Here is a 17,074-nt window from a genome sequence, read left to right on the forward strand (position 1 = left end):
GCCCAGGTGCCACTGGTGCTGCGGGACCTCAGACCAAGGGCCTCCAGGGTGCTGGGCCCACCTGCCCTGGACAGGACCCTCTGCCGATTCTTGCCACCAACAAGTATTCACAGGTCCCAAAATGCTGCCTGCCTGCCCTGCAGGGAGGACTATCTGTCTCTGTGGCTTCCAGCCTCCAAGCCTCTCCCAGCTGTGGACCACACTGTCTCCACCTTCTGTCACCCCCTCACTCACCAAACATGTGTATATATAACAAAGTTCTAAAAAAGAAAAAACAAAAACAAAAACAAAAAGCAATTAGCAGCTGTTGTGATAGGGAATACTAGGAACTTTTTAGGGTGTTAGCCAATGAGGTTATCTCTCAGGATAAAACATTTGAGTTGAGACATATGAGATGAATTTTTCAAACAAAGAGCCAGGGAAAAAGAATTACAGACAAAATTGATCATGTCCAATATTTAAGACTAAATAGAACTTGCTATTTTAGATTAGTATCTACACAACTTTAATAGATTTGGAGGAATTAAATCTTTAGAAGAGTTCTAATTTCTTTCCCTGACCAACCCCCATAGAAATGCTGCAGCTCTAATTTGTGCTCCCCACAATTCTGCACTTTCCTGCATCCCAGCCCTTGTAAAACTGTAAGGATGAAACTCACCTGCTGATACATCTGACTCTGCAACTAGACTGGACATGTCTTCTCTTGTAGTAATTTTAATCACCTGTCAACTCATGTGTGGTTACACTGCAGTCACTGTTCAGAGCATGAATGATAACCCCAGAGAGGCCAAGTATTGATGACAAAAGCATGGTTTTAATTGCTCTGTGAATGCTTCTCCTTAAAACTTGTGAATGTTTGAATAAGAAATGATTTCTTCAGCAATCCCTGACTTTCAATAAGAATCAGAGACACTTGGCAAAGCACAAGTGGGGATCTTGATGAACAGACCTGGCTGGATTAGGAATATCCAGAGCATGTGTGTGAGAGAGAGAGGGGTAACAACTTCCTACTATCTGAAAACAATCATACTCTCCGATTTCAAAAGAAGGGGAAACCCCTAGCCATCTATGGCATAATGGGTATAAACCCCTCTATGAAAACTTGTCAAATGTCTTCTCAATTCCTAAGGGTAAGCAGAGCAATAATCATGCAAAGCTAAGAGAAGAGAGTGAGCCATTATGGTCTCCAAATTTGCCAGGCACAGCTCTAAAGACCCCAACTGGGAGGGGCACATGGCCAACACACATGGTTATTCAAGAGAGCTCTGTGTGCAACAGTGGAAGTGTTTTCCTTTCCCATGCAAAAATGAATATCAGATTGATATTCATGGTTTAAAAATTATTAGAGAAGTTGTAGGTTTATAGAAAAACAATGCATAAAAGGCAGACTTCCTATATACCACCCTATTATCCTTAGTGTGATACATTTGCACAATTAATGAAAGAATATTTGTATAATTGTATTATCAACTTTATTCCACTGTTTACATTAGAGTTCACTGTTTTTGATGTACAAACCATGTTTTTATTTTTTAATCTAGTAACACATCTACAACCTAAATTTTACCCTTCTAACCACATTCCAATATGTAATCCAGTGCTTTTAAATCAATTCACAATGTTTTGCTACCACCAGCATCAACCACTACCAAAAACTTGCAATGAAACCAAGTGGAAACTCTACAATTTAAGCAGTAACTCTCCATTCTGTAGCCCCACCACAGTCTCTGGTAAAATGTATTCTAGATTTTGACTCTATTAATTTGCTTATGCTAATTATTTCATATCATTGAGATCATACATTTTTTGTCTTTTTTGAATGGCTTATTTCACTCAATATGGTATCTTCAAGGTTCATCTGTGTTGCTGACTTCACTGCTTTTTATGGTTGAATAATATTCCATTATATATATCTCACATTTTATCAATTCATTGTTTGGTGGACACTTAAATGGCTATAATCTTTTGTAAATTGTGAATAATGCCAGAATGAACATTGGTATGGAAGTAACTCTTGCTTTCATATCTTTTAGGAATATACCTAGGAGTGGGATTGACAGGTCATATGATAATTCTATACCTCACGATTTGAGGAACCAGCAAACTGTCTTTCATAGTGGCTGTACCATTTTAAATCACCATTGTGCCGGTTTGAATGTACTGTGTCCCCCAAATGCCATTATCTTTGTAATTTTGTGGGGCAGAAGTTTTGGTGCTGGTTGGATTTGCTTGGAGTGTGCCCCACCCAGCTGTGGGTGATGATTTTGATGAGGTGTTCCCATGGAGGTGTGGCCCCACCCATTGAGGGTGGGCCTTGATCAGTGGAGCTATATAAATGAGCTGACTCATACAGAGGGAATGGAGTGCAGCTGTGAGTGATGTTTTGAAGAGGAGCAAGCTTGCTAGAGAGGAACGTCCTGGGAGAAAGCCATTTTGAGGCCAGAGCTTTGGAGCAGATGCCAGCTGCCTTCCTAGCTAGCAGAGGTTTTCTGGACGCCATTGGCCATCATCCGGTGAAGGTACCCAATTGCTGATGTGTTACCTTGGATGTTTTATGGCCTTAAGATTGTAACTGTGTAGTGAAATAAACCCCCATTTTATAAAAGCCTATCCATCTCTGGTGTTTTGCATTCTGCAACATTAGCAAACTAGAACAGATTTTGGTACCGGAAAAGTGGGGTGCTTTTGCTGCTAAGTTTGCAAATACCAAACTTGTTGGAATGGCTTTTTAAAAGGTTAAGGGGAAGATTCTGGAAGAATTGTGAGGAGCTTGATAGAAAAGGCCAAAACTGCTTTAAAGAGACTGTTTATGGAAATACGGACTCTAAAGATACTTCTGATGAGGACTTGGGCAGAAATGATGAGTGTGTTGTTGCGGACTGGAAGAAAGGTGATCCTTGTTTTGGAGTGGCACAGAATTTGGCAAAATTAAATCCTCATGTCAGATGGAAGGAAGAATTTGAAAGTGACAACCTGGAATACTTAGCTGAGGAGATCTCCAGACTATGTGTGGAGGATGTACCCTGGCTTCTCCTTGCAGCTTATAGTAAAATGCGAGCAGAAAGAGATAAACTTAGAACTGAACTCTTGGGTGCAAAGAAACCAGAATCTGATGGCTTGGAAAATTATGAGCTTCCAGGGGGTGGAATCCCAGAAGCTACAGCCCAACATGAGGATGTAACCAAACATGGAACCCAGCCGCCATTTCAATACAAGCCAAGATTGGAGATGGAGTTATCCAGAAAGGATTTGTGGAAACTCCTACTGTCTGATGGCTTTGACCCTTGCATGTTTCATGCAAAGCCAACAGAATTTTTGTGAGATCTTTACAGACAGAGCCACTGCCAGTCGGGACTGGAGGAGAAAGACAAGGAACAAATTGAAGGAAAAATTTCTTCAAAGACAGAGCCATGGAGGTTGAGGTCTGGAGTCAAGAGGCCTTGGGCTGGGAGAGTGGAGCAGCCCACACGCATGGAAAGGGTGAGTTTGCCCCGGAGGTCGAGGGTGGGCCTTCCACCTCGATGCTCTGGAAGAGTTTTTCCACCCGAGGTCCCAAAGAGGGTGGAACACATTTCCAGGGAATTGGGGAGAGCCTGGCTGCCACCACACTGTTCTGAAGGGGTTGAGCATGTGCCCCGGAGATGGAAGGGAATCCGGGAGCTGCCCTGATGTTTGAGGAGGGTGGGGCCAAGAAGGTGGTCTCCCCAATGTGTGGATATGTGGGAGCACTCACCCAATCATTTGGAGAGGAAACCGCTGCCAAAAAGGCCCTTGGGAAGGGTTAGGCTCCCACTCTCTCAAGCCCCAAGGATGCAACATTGTTCTGTTAATGACTCTCAGACTTTGAAATCTAATGGAGTTTGTCCTGTGGGTTTTAGGAACTGTTTTGCTCCTGTTAACCCTGTTTTCCTTACTATTTCTCCTTATGGCAATGGAAATGTTTATCCTATGAATGTTCCTCCTTTGTATATTGGAAGGAGATAACTTGTTCTAAGTTTCACAGATAGAGGGGAATTTTGTATTAGGACTAGCCATGCCTATAATTGATTTTGATGGGATTTTGTACTTAACTTTCGTTACTGAAATGATTTAAGTTTTTTGTGATATTGTGATGGAATGAATGTATTTTGTATTTGGAAAGATAATGTCATTTTCGGGTCCAGGGGGTGGAATGTGCTGGTTTGAATCTATTGTGTCCCCCAAATGCCATTATCTTTGTAATTATGTGGGGCAGAAGTTTTGGTGCTGGTTGGATTTGCTTGGAGTGTGCCCCACCCAGCTGTGGGTGATGATTTTGATGAGGTGTTCCCATGGAGGCATGGCCGCACCCATTGAGGGTGGGCCTTGATCAGTGGAGCTATATAAATGAGCTGACTCAAAGAGAGGGAATGGAGTGCAGCTGTGAGTGATGTTTTGAAGAGGAGCAAGCTTGCTAGAGAGGAACATCCTGGGAGAAAGCCATTTTGAGGCCAGAGCTTTGGAGCAGATGCCAGCTGCCTTCCTAGCTAGCAGAGGTTTTCCGGACACCACTGGCCATCCTCCGGTGAGGGTACCCAATTGCTGATGTGTTACCTTGGATGTTTTGTGGCCTTAAGATTGTAACTGTGTAGTGAAATAAACCCCCATTTTATAAAAGCCTATCCATCTCTGGTGTTTGCATTCTGCAGCATTAGCAAACTAGAACAACCACCAACAATGAATGAGCATTCCTATTTCTACACATCCTCTCCAACAATTTTAATTTTGTTCTTTTTTTTAATTGAAGCCATTCTAGTGTGTGTGAAATGATATCTCATTGTGGTTTTGATTTGCATTCATAGCTAAGGTTGTTGAGCGTTAGGTCATTTCACCATTTCTGTATCTTTTTGTAGTAATGTCCATTCATGTCCTTTCCCCATTTTTAAATGGTTTTTCTTATTATTGTTGAGATGTAGAATTTCTTTATATAGTCTGGATTTTAAATCCATACTGGATATGTGGTTTCCAAGTATCATCTTCCATTGAGTAGGTTTCTTTTCACTTTCATGATAATGAATATGCTTCAATTAAGAATCATTTATTACATATTTGTATAGATCAGTGAAATAAAGAATGTATTCAAGATGCCCAGAGAAAGAATGTTTCTCTCTGATAAATCAAGTAAGTTTAAGGTAAATTTTAGGTAAAATACCTTCTTTATCCTGCAATATATTTTAAATACTTACATAAAATAATAAAAATTATTTCTGATTTAATATTTTTAACAAAAATAACATCAAAATATTTGAAGAGACTAATGGAACCCTGAATGACATCATTCAAAGTATACATTGTATGTTTCAATCTGAGAGAGTTCAGACTGAAGAATCAGGACTTGGTAAAGATCTGCTTCTCACTGTTACCATAATTTGGCTTTGGAGACTTTCTGTATATTAGGTGAATTGAGCCCTACATTTCCCCATGTTGTCGACCACAGTCAGAGTGAGAGTCTGGAAAGCTGAACTTTCTTCTGACTGTTGATTGGGAATTGCAAGTACTAATACCACAAAGTCTTGTTGTATTTATGGAACTAGAATGGATATAATTTTCACAACTTTGGGTAATTTCCACATCATTTAGCATTGCTTTCCAAAACAAGTAGAAGAAATAGGAAATGGTAAGAGAGAAGACTCTCACTTTCTAGCCAAGTTAAACAGTCCCTACTCCACTGAATGTAGAACACTTTTTAATTTGGACCTTTAAAAAAAACTTCCATTAAGTAAAGTCATTCATGTGGGCTGCCTGACTTGAAAGATTATCATTTTCTTTGCTTTCATCTTGTTATCCAGTCATCTAGCCTAATACTTCATACCCAAGAGCAATGGGGATGCTGCTGAATATTTATCCCCTCAGGAATTTTTTTATTCCTCATTTGTTTCCTCCTAGGCTCAAATGAGGTATCAATTGCTTTTTGTTTAAGTAACAATTGCTTTTAAATGAAATACAGGGGATAGTTTTGGGTTATGTTTTCTTAACATTTCTTCTTTTAAGCATTATGTCCCAGAACTTAAATTGAAGTTTTAAGAAATTTCCTTTCCATAATACATGAAGACATTGGAAAAAGAAAAAATAGAGAAATTGAAAGGTGTTTTTTTTTTTATTGAATACCCTAGAAATTTCAGAGAAGAAGCAGCCTAAACTTTTTGTAGCTTTCATTGTATACCTTAAATTTGTTGAGAAATAAATATTTCATGTCTTAGAAAATTAAAAGTATATCATGTATAGATGGAATACTGGAACTCAGTTACATCCTTGGGAATTAATTCTTTAATGGGAATGTTTTAACTGAGGTCAAATTTTCCCATGATGCAGCTCATGTCATTCAAGTCAAGGTGAAGTGTGAACAACAGTGGCTTTAAGAGGAAAATATGTGGCTTCAGACAGAGAACCAATTGTTAAAACAGTTACTTCCATAGAATATATAAATTAGAGAACAGAACATCATTATTTCTACAATTTCATTTCTCATTTCTGTTTTAAAGTCAGGATATGTGACTGCAGGAAACTCTTTTCAGATCTGCAAAGTTAGAAAGTTATCCCTGGGATTGGGGCAGGTAAGCCACATAGAGTCACTTGAGGTTAAGTAAAGTAGATTATATTCAGTAATGTGGGTGGGCCTCATCTAATGAGCTGAAGGAGTTTAGTGTAAAAACTGAGGTTTTCCAGGGAAGGGGAAATTCTGCCTCAAGTCCATAGGAAATTCCTGATGAGTTTCCAGCCTGCTTGTCTAGGCTATGGATTTCTGACTTGCCAACCCCAGACCCCACAATTGCCAAGTCAATTCTTTAAATTGTGTGTGTGTGTGTGTGTGTGTGTGTGTGTGTGTGTGTGTGTGTGTTGTATCTACTATTGGTTCTGTAGAACCCTAACTACCAGATACCTCAATAGACATAATAATATAAATCACAATTATTTAATCAGAAGTGCTGAGAGCTTATTGGAAGAATGAGTGAAAGTCTATAGGTGAAAGACACATGGAGTTAAAGAGCAAGATCCTCATTTTTCATGTTAATAGAATTTATATGAAATAGCACTAAAAGGCAACATAAAGTGTTATTTTTTTTTACAAAAGGGGGCTTATTTTTGGTTACACAGTTACAGTCTTAAGGCCATAAAGTGTCCAAGGTAATGCATCAGCAATCGAGTACCTAAACTGGAAGATGGACAATGGTGTCCAGAAAACCTGTTAGCTGGAAGACCCATGGCCGGTGACTCCTCCAAGTTCTGGTTTCAAAATGGCTTTCTCCCAGGATGTTCCTTTCTAGGCTTCAGCTCCTCAAAAATGTCACTCTTAGTTGCTCTTGGGACATTTGTCCTTTCTTAGCTTCTCTGGAGCAAAAGTCTCCTTTCAACATTGTGTGCAAACTCTCTCATCTGCAGCTACTCTCTCATCTTCTGTGCTTTCTTTAAAGTGTCCCTCTTGGCTGTAGCTCCTCTTCAAAATGTCACTCTCAGATGCACTGAGTTCCTTCTGTTTGTCAGCTCCTTTATAGGGCTCCAGTGATTTAATTTAGACCCACCCTGAATGGATGGGGTAACACCACCATGGAAATTATCCAATCAGAGTCATCACCCATAGCTGGGTGGGGCACTTCTCCATGGAAACACTCAAAGAATTACAATCTAATCAGCACTGATATGTCTGTCCACACAAGATTACATCAAAGATAATGGCATTTTGGGGGACATAATACATTCAAACCAGCACAGGGATCAAAAAAATAGAACTTGGACTGGAGAACACAGTATGGTGGTAGAAAGAACACTGGGTTTGAGATTAGGAGATATCATTTTGAGTTCTTACATGGAGAGACTAAATGACCTAGTTCAGGTTGATCTTTGCAGATCTCAGTTTTATCATTTTTATTAGAATGAGTCTCAAATAATTGTTGTGGTCCTTTAAGTTACAAAACTACTACAATTTTATGAATCTATAGGTTGGATGACTAGCTTAAATACTGTATATTAGAGGAACACAGTTCAGCCTAAGAGAATTAATGTGTTAAAAAAAATAACAACATTATTTAGGAGTCTTAAAAAAAAAGATAGCAATTACACATTGTTTTGTTTTAAATGAAGAGAAAATATGAGCACTTCATTAGGTTATAGCATGGTGAAATTTAGTAAACAGGCTAGAGGAAAAATATCTTGGTTATAAGGTTAGGAAATAAAAATTAATTGCTCAGAAAAATGAGTAAATTTCCATTTATGGAATCACCTAGAGTAAAGTTAATATTTATTACTTCTTGAAGATCTGAGTCTTCATTAAAGATAAGCTAGATGCACCCATGTGGAGTGGAGTTCATAATATATTGGGACTCCCTATTTGATTTGAAACCAGAAAAATAAAAATAAAAGCTCCTGAAATTGTTTTTCCTTCAAGATCAATCTAATAAAATAAATATTAATGCTTACTTTACCTGCCAGCACTCTGGAAAGGACTGGGGGACAAGGGAAAGAGACAAGGGTAGCAGGGATTATGGGTAAGTTGGTCATATAATACACTTCTATACTATACTCAGAAATTTGGAGAATCTTTCCAAAACACATACTTACCAGCATTCTAAAGATTTTTTTTAAACTCTTTGTTCATAGTTCAGAATAAATATTGTGAATTTAATATTTGTAATACTGAAGAATAAGTGCTGATGCAGACAATGTGGATGCAGGACTGAATAGGAACCAACAGTAAGAGTTGCCCTGAAGCATGCTTTCTTGGAGAAAAAATTCCCATTGACAGCTTGCTTTTGAATAATTTGCCACATGTTCATAAAGCAAAAGTATGAAACCTGCAAATGAAGGACTCTCAGGGGAGCGTAACATAGCTGCCTTCCAGTAAATTACTGAATACAAGATAGACATCTTCCCTCAAACAGTTATCTCATGCTCAGAAAATATTTTTCTTTACAGGAAGTATTGGTTGTTCTGTGACTTCCCTGCAACATTGAAACCCTCAAGTAATATGTGAGCATTACTAACACAATGACACACTTTATGGTCAGCTTGCACCCACCACTCTGACATCTAATTCACACCAAGTCTGCTGAGGAAATGTTGAGGCACTGCACTGGATTATTTTGAGGAGAATCTCTGCAAAGTCTATAAATTCTTCATCAAAACATCATGACTGTTTTTCTTCTTTGTCACAAGAAGAAAAAAAAAACATTCTATTCCTATATAAATGTCACCAAAACACGAGTTTCTTAAATTTCTTAATGTTTCTTTATAATTAAAATTAAGGATACAAACAAAATAACATTAAAGATGACTCGAATAAAATTAATCCTATATGCACTCTGCAAAATGGGCAAAATATACCACCTGTAATAGTGGCTCACAATTACAAGAAATGCAAATCCACAGGCTCAACCTAAAATTAAATACTGGCAAGTAGAGAATAAGCCTATTACCAAATGTTTCAAGAATAAAACTCCTCTGAATAATCAATTATATTTATAATAAGGCAATGTTCTCAGGATGAATTTTACAGTTGCATAACAATAGCTTTAACATACCCAGCTAAGTTTCATTACAAAATCAGTTATCCATTAAAAGTTAAAAATACTTTATTTCAGTAGCACTAACCATTAAACATGATACCTTTGAATGTTTTAAGACAATTAAAATCTCAAAGTTTTTAAGGGAGTCTGCAGTATTATATTTACAAGGCCCCCAACCTCAAAGTCCTTTTATTACTTAAATCAGGGGTCATAAAATGCCATAGCATCTATAGAGAAGGGAATAAACTGAAGTGCCTTGTCAAATTAGACCAATTCATCAGCATTACACAAACTTTCATAGACTAATTATCCTGAACAGTCTAAAAATTCTTTTTCAGCTCCAGGATTTCTGAACATGATAGTGTAGAAAGAAGTTTCACCGTTTCTTGGGGGCTCAAATTTTACTCTTGAGTACTGTCATTAACTGCTTGGATAATCTTGATCAAGGCACTTTATCTTCTGGGCCTCAACTTTATATCTATAAAATAAACATTCCTTTTTGTCTCTGGTCCTTACTTCTCCATAGACATCTAGGGCCTCCTGTGCCTTCAAAAATTTGCGCCGATGTAACAAATACGCACAAATCATTACACCAGTCCGTCCGTTTCCAGCTTTACAGTGAATTGCTGCAACATGATTGTCATCTTCACTTAGCCATCGGTCAAGATCTTCACCAAAGGGTTTGATAAATTCTAGCTGTGGTGGGTTATGATTTTCAAAATGATACTGTGCAACTCTGCAGTTAAATTCGGTGGTGTCATAATGTCTTTCAGCACATAAATTGTATATCTTGTAATGGTTTTATACTTTGAATCCAAAAACCTTAGTACATCATCAGTGTTGTTCCTGCACACACCTTCAAGTCTTTCTGCAGGAAACCCCATAGCAATAATGTTTGGATAAATATAGGTCAAGTCTAAGTCGAATCCACCCTCTTGATATCTCCTTTTGTTTATGCTAATGATCTCTTTGATGATGGCTGTCATGGCTGAAGAAAAAGGAAGAGAGAGATGGCAGAAGCTGCTGGTGGCGGGGCTGCTTCTGCAGGATGGAAACGGCTCTGGACTCGGCGGGAGCTGATGACCCTCCCTCTGCCGCCGCTCGGCTCTGGACCGCAGCCGGGTAATGGCTGCTGCGGCGGCTGCTGGGTGGGTGCAGCGACCGCGCCTGCTTCTCCTCAGCAGAGAGAGGCCTGGCAGCGGCGGAGGGGAATGGGGAGAAGACGAATAATCCTCGGAACCGCTGCCTCCTCCGGAGCCCGGTCCAGGGGGGATGCGGCGGCGGAGGGAAGGTTTAAACCCGGGGTCCCTGGATGTGCCGCCGCCGCCGCCGTGCTGGAAGCAGCAGTAGGGGAGAGACCAACTCTCCGACGCGTCCAGCCCTGGAAATGGTGACGGGCGACTCCGACCCCTCCCGGCCGCCGCCGCCGCCGCGTCTCCCCGCAGCTCCAGGAGCGGGAGGCGCCGCCACCGCCCTCAGCCGGCTCCCTCCCGGGCCCACGGCTTCCACCTCCCCCTTCAGGAGAAACCGAGGACGACGCAGCACGGTTAGAAAAGGCGACGAAGAGGAGGCGGGAAACGTCGCCGCTCCCGCCACCGCCGGCCGCCCGGCTCCCCGAGGGCGCTGCGAGGGGCTCTGGGCCGCGGCCCCGCCTTCTCCCCTCTCCCTCGCCCCAGCCCGGCCTCGCCTCACAGCGGCTCAACTCTCAAACTCCCATCGTGGCTGCAGCTTCCCAGAGGAGAGAACCCCAGTGTTATTTGTAAGGTGGAGAAAATAGTAAAAAAAAATGAGAGACTTGAGCATGGAGAATTCAGGACTTCAAGTGGATTTGGGGGGTGGGGTGGGCAAAGGGTATTTTGATATTTCAGTAGAAGTCTCAGATAATCAGAATTTTACACTATGTCAACTTACTACTTTTAAAATCTGATACACATTTAGGCCACATACTATATGATCCCTCTTCTATGACATTGTGTAAAAAGCAAAATTATAGAGATGTTAACAAGTCAGCTGGTGTAAGTGGGGTTATGGGAGGGTTGAAAAGATGAAGTATTTTGTATGATACTTCAATGACAAATAACTGCCAGTATGTATTTGTAAACATCCATAGAATTTTATATCACAAGATGTGAATCTTAGTTTATGAAATTAATAAAAATTAAAAGTAAAAAAATTAACAGAATCAATTTATAGATTGTTAGATCCTAGAATAGAATGCAGACCAGGACAAAATAATCTCACTCCACTGCATACATATAAAGCAAACAAACTCTATGCAGTTGTTGGAGGAAAGTGAGTGAAATCTTTAAAAGTGAACTTAAAATAATGTTCATGGCAGCACTGAAATCTAGTTGATAGAATTACTTCCCACTGGGGCACTGGTTAACAATTCCAAAACCACTATATGTGTACACTGGAGTGGCACATTAAGTCTATAGATGGCAGAGGGTGGGAGCCAGCTTTCTCACTGTTGGAGTGGAAGGCTACAGAGCAGAAGACTAGAAACCCATATAATAATGGAATAGAGGAGAGATCAGTATGAACGTTTGTGTAGCATAATACATATTCAGATGATTCCATATATAAATGCTAATATGTGCATATAAGTAGCTTAGTAGATAGACATTCATGTCCTTGCACCTTCTGCTGAGAGGGCCAAGAAGCAAGGAAACCCCAATAGCAGTGAGCACAGTTACCTCCCAGACCTAATTAAAATACCATTCTCCAATAAAAGGAACCAGGGCTCCTGATAGTAATGACTTCTTGTAGGATTTGGGCAGAAAGTATACAAGATAAGCTTGCAGGATCCTGTAGTGCCACAAAAAAACAAAAAAAAACAAAAAAAAAAACACAAGGCCATCCTAAGAAAACAACAAGAAACAAAAGAGAAGGATTGGTTTATGTAAGTGGAACATGGGAATCTACAGAAACAGCCCCCATTGGCCAAAGCTGAAACAATTTGGACAAAAAATAGATAAAATACCATTGTATTAGAACCAAAAATATAATATAAATGTCCATGAATCCATACTGAAATAAACAATTGATTATACAAATAAACAAGGGAATAAAATTTTTCCATTTGTAAGAATCTTCACATAATTTATGTAGATTCCCAGCCCTCAAGGATGTGGAGCATAATTCCCAAACTACTTAAATGAGGGGTGCATATAGAGACTTCATCCAAAGACAACATAACCTCCTGCCTGGCAAAGGGTAACTTTATAGTAGAGTAACCTCACACACACACCCTCAGCCAGGTGACCTGGGTTAACATCAAGAGTGACATGTCATCTCGAGATCTGTGTTCTTGATATGAACTGTTGAGAATGGAACTTCCCTCTGTGGTCTTCCTCTGAAACTCAAATACCTCAGTGTAATCATCAGAAAAATATCAGACATCCCAAATGAGGAACATTGTACCTGTTTGGTGTTTCTCAAATTGTCAAGTCCATCAAAGTCAAAGAAATTCTGAAACTGACACAACCAAGAGGACCCTAAGGTGACATGCAATTTAAATATAATGTGATATCCTGGATCAGAAATGTTAAAGCCTATGCAAACCTTAATAAAATGTGAGTTTCAGTTACTAATAATGTATTCATTAGTTGGGGAAAAGTAACAACTGAGATTAGGTCTCAATAAAACAGGAAAAATCTGGGATTCTGGGAACACACCATACGATCTTCACAATTTTTCTGTAAATCTAAAACTACAGTATTGTAAAATAAGATGTTTACAGTATATAGCATATTATGATTATAATATTTTATTAGCAAAAATTATTTGTATAATTAGTCTAAGAATTAGTTACTAAAACCTGTCACTTTCAAATAGTCTCATTGCTTTGTTTAATAATAGGATTCGTACTACATTTTAAATGGTTTTAAGCAGCATGCAATATCAATAATTGGAACATTAAAAATCATTGTGCTTTCATCTTCTAAACACATAAAGATATACTTGGATCTTCTAAACAGAGATAAAGATACCCAATGGACATAAAGATCAGAAATAATCTACTACTTATGCAAATTAACAACATTAATGCAATAATTATAATATCAAATGAAGGGATAAACCATGCTAAAATAAAAAGCATATTTTGCATAAACAGATGACAAATTTTTATGCAATATCTTGGAGGGGGATGATATTTTGAACCAAATGGAAGATATTTTAAAAACTCCAGTGATAAGCTGACAATACATAAACTTGCATGCTTAGTAGAAGGCTTTTGGATTTATTACCAGAAATGAGACAGAAACTTTTTTTCAGTTAGATTTTTATTATTAACAAAGCTTAATTAAAAGTTGAACAAACTGCCTCAGAACTCAGAGGGTCAGGGTGGCCAACAGTTGTAAAAATGGTCATCTATCACCCCTGCCTTCACCAGAGTCCTCACGTTGCAAGGGTTGGTGGTGGAATCTGAATCGGTTTTGTGATTTTTATTAGGATACTGATAACTACCCTGGAATAAACCCTTCCAGAATTGCTGGCAGAAAAAAGTCACCACCAGAGAGGGGCGGACGAACCCACAGCTCCACTTCACTGATTTCCTCCCACAGAAGTCTGGGAATTGGGTTGTTTCAGTCATTTCTGTGCTACTTGTGAAAAAATACTTGAGCAGGGGGTCCCCAACACTGGAAAAACAGAGACAGGCCAGGGGAGGGCCTGGCCAGGCCCCTGCAAACAGCGAACTCTGCTGGCCGCCTGGGAGACTGCAGCTGGCTGTGGGCAGCACCCCCGTCTCCCCAGGAGGCTGCAGACAAACCAAAGAAGAAGGAGAAAAAGGAGAAAGACAAGAAGAAGAAGCACAAAGCGAAGCCCAAGGAAGAGATGAAGGCTATGGTGGACCCGCCAGCCAAGCAGGCCCAGCAAAAGTTTCCTGCCAAGAAGGCCAACTGCAGGGACCAGGGGCAGCAGGCAGGGGAGGAAGGGCGGCAAGAAGGCATCGGCCTCCTGCTGAGAGGAGGCGGGGGAGGAGGGGGAGGAGGGAGGGGAGGAGGGGGAGGGGAGCGGGAGGAGTAGAAACGGGGGGCTGCCATGAGCTACAATGAGAAGCGCCAGCTTAGCCTGAACATGAACTGGCTGCCCGGGAGAAACTGGGCCGGGTGGTTGCGCATCATCCGGTCTCAGGAGGGCTCGCTCAGGTGCTCCATCCCCGAGGACACCGAGATTGACTTTGAGACCCTGAAACCCACCACGTTAGGAGAACTGGAAAGATATGTCAAGTCTTGTTTACAGAAAAAAACAAAGAAAAAACCATTCTCCACAAAAGGGAGAAAGCAGGCAGCCAAGTCAAAAGAGGAGCTAGCTCGGGAAAAAAAGAAAGTTAGAGAAGCGGCCTGCAGGATGCCAATGGACATCTGATCAATGACAAACTACCAAGAAAGAGAAATCCGGCTCCACGCCCTCGGGAGGGCCGTCCCGGCTCGGCAGCAGCAGCGCCTCCGAGTCTGGAAGCAGCAGTTCCAGTGGATCCAGTTCGGATAGCAGCGACTCGGAGTAAACTCTGGGCTTGGACAGAAGAGAAGAGACAGATGACACACACGCCGGGGCGCTGCAGTTTCCCTTCCATGGTTAATATATGACTTTCGTCCCGGAAGGTTCTGTAGTCATTCTCCTGCATCTCATCACTTGAATAAACTTGACCCCCATATCTGGCTTCTGATTCTTTTTTTTGTGTTCTGATGTTAAATGTTTATCACTGAATTATACACAGTGTGAGGGAAATTTGTTTATTTTTTACTGTTTCATGTTTCTCTGTCTACACACAAAGTAAGCATTCCAAAACTCTAAAATTACATTTGTTTTAAATTTTATTGAACTAAATCATAAAATTGTCATTTCATTCACTTTGTTTCTTTACTAGTAATATTGATTTTTTCATTTTTGGGTCTGTCTTCCATAGCTTTCAGTTACTCTCGACACATTTCTTTAAGGTTTTACTTATTTCTTTTTCCTTTTGCTCCTTTTCAATCATGTCCTGTAGGATTATGTGTGATTTTTTAGAAATGCCCATTTTACTTTTCTTTTATATCCAGTGTGAGTGTGTTCCTTATCTGAACTGGCTCTCTTCTGTTTTTTAAATTGTTTTACAGCCCTGCCAATTTTCTCTTCTCTTACCTTAAAAATTTCTTTCTTCTATTCTCATAACTGTATTTTGAGTCCGATTTGGTAACATATTTATGATTTTTCATCAACCTATTCTTATTATTACATGAATGCATGCAGGGATCACTGTCATCTCATGATAACTGGAATAATTGTTAGGAAAACCCATTCTGTGATCTTTTTGGAGAGGAGGCTCACTGAGGTCAAGGGCTCATTTGGACAACAAAAAAGTCCCAGCACTTAAAACATTTGCTGATTTCCACAGTACATGTACCTAGCCCATGACCAATTTCAAGTTACTAAATGTTTAACAACTGTCTCACAAACCTCCTGAACATTTAGTAACCAGCTCTTAAAAACCAGTACATGACAGCCCAAGCTTATCTCCAGGTGAGGAGTGGAAGGACAGTGTTGAAGGAAACCAGTGGCTCTCCTGGGCTGCCCCAGGGGGGAATGTACTGGCAGACAGCGTTTCCAAGCAAGGGCTCATGCCTGGTGTGAACAGAAGCCAATACTATGACATTGGGATTTTGTGGAAAGAAAAGGCTTTTATTGTGAGTTTAACAAGCAAGGAGACAGGCACAAAGCTCAAATCTGTCTTCTTGATCTAAGAACTAAGGGAGATTTATAGATTGGAAAGCAAAAGGGAAATGGGTATAGTGATGCCATATTCTGATTGGCTGTTGGTAGATATATGGCAGGAGGAGTTAGGGAGTTTAAAACTGCAAGTGCTTTCCTATCCATTTAAAAACATTTCAAACACACAGTTCATTTTTTTTTCTTTTACACAGTTCAGTTTTAATTTTTTTAGACTAGGAAAGATTGAAAAAAAATTTTAAATGAATGTTTGGCATGGTTCCTTATCTTAAGAATAGAATTTGTAAAGTCAATGAGTCAAATGAGTCCTTTCTTCTACTAAGATCCACATTCTCTTATATAGCTACTCAAAGTAAAATTTATTTCAGAGCTAAACATAAGTAGTATGACAGGGAAACAGAAAATCCATTAATTCATTTGATTTTGATTTGATTTACTTTATTAAAAAGTATTATTTTGTAGACACAAGTTTCATAATGTTGAATTTATTTTAATAATGTTCTTTGGGCTTATTTATTTTGTATAATATGTTGTTTGGATGTGATTTTCATTATTGGAACTAATATGGCTATACTCATTTTTCAAGACATTTAATAGTGTTATGTATAACCTATAGATGTTTCTGGAGTTACCTAATAAAGACTTATAAATGAATAAATTAAAAAAAGTGCAAATGCTTAGCCTAAGCCTATGGGGCATGAACAGAAGCTCTACATAGGAAGCCACATATCACATACCAAAAAATGATATCTTTAGTGTGATGAGTGGGTGAAAATTTAACAGGACAGATGTTATTATGTTACTTTCAGTTACAGTTAGTAGGGAGTGTGCAAGTGTGGTCT

General features: G+C 39.7%; 2 pseudogenes; one reads left to right on the plus strand and one right to left on the minus strand.

Annotated features, from left to right (window-relative positions):
* Nucleotides 1-8,132: 8,132 nt before the first annotated feature.
* On the minus strand, nt 8,133-11,235 carry LOC119525079 (annotated as a pseudogene).
* Nucleotides 11,236-11,319: 84 nt separating this feature from the next.
* LOC119525080 lies at nt 11,320-15,030 on the plus strand (annotated as a pseudogene).
* Nucleotides 15,031-17,074: the final 2,044 nt, after the last annotated feature.

Source organism: Choloepus didactylus (assembly GCF_015220235.1).
Source record: "Choloepus didactylus isolate mChoDid1 chromosome 23 unlocalized genomic scaffold, mChoDid1.pri SUPER_23_unloc5, whole genome shotgun sequence".
Classification (NCBI taxonomy): Eukaryota; Metazoa; Chordata; class Mammalia; order Pilosa; family Megalonychidae; genus Choloepus; species Choloepus didactylus.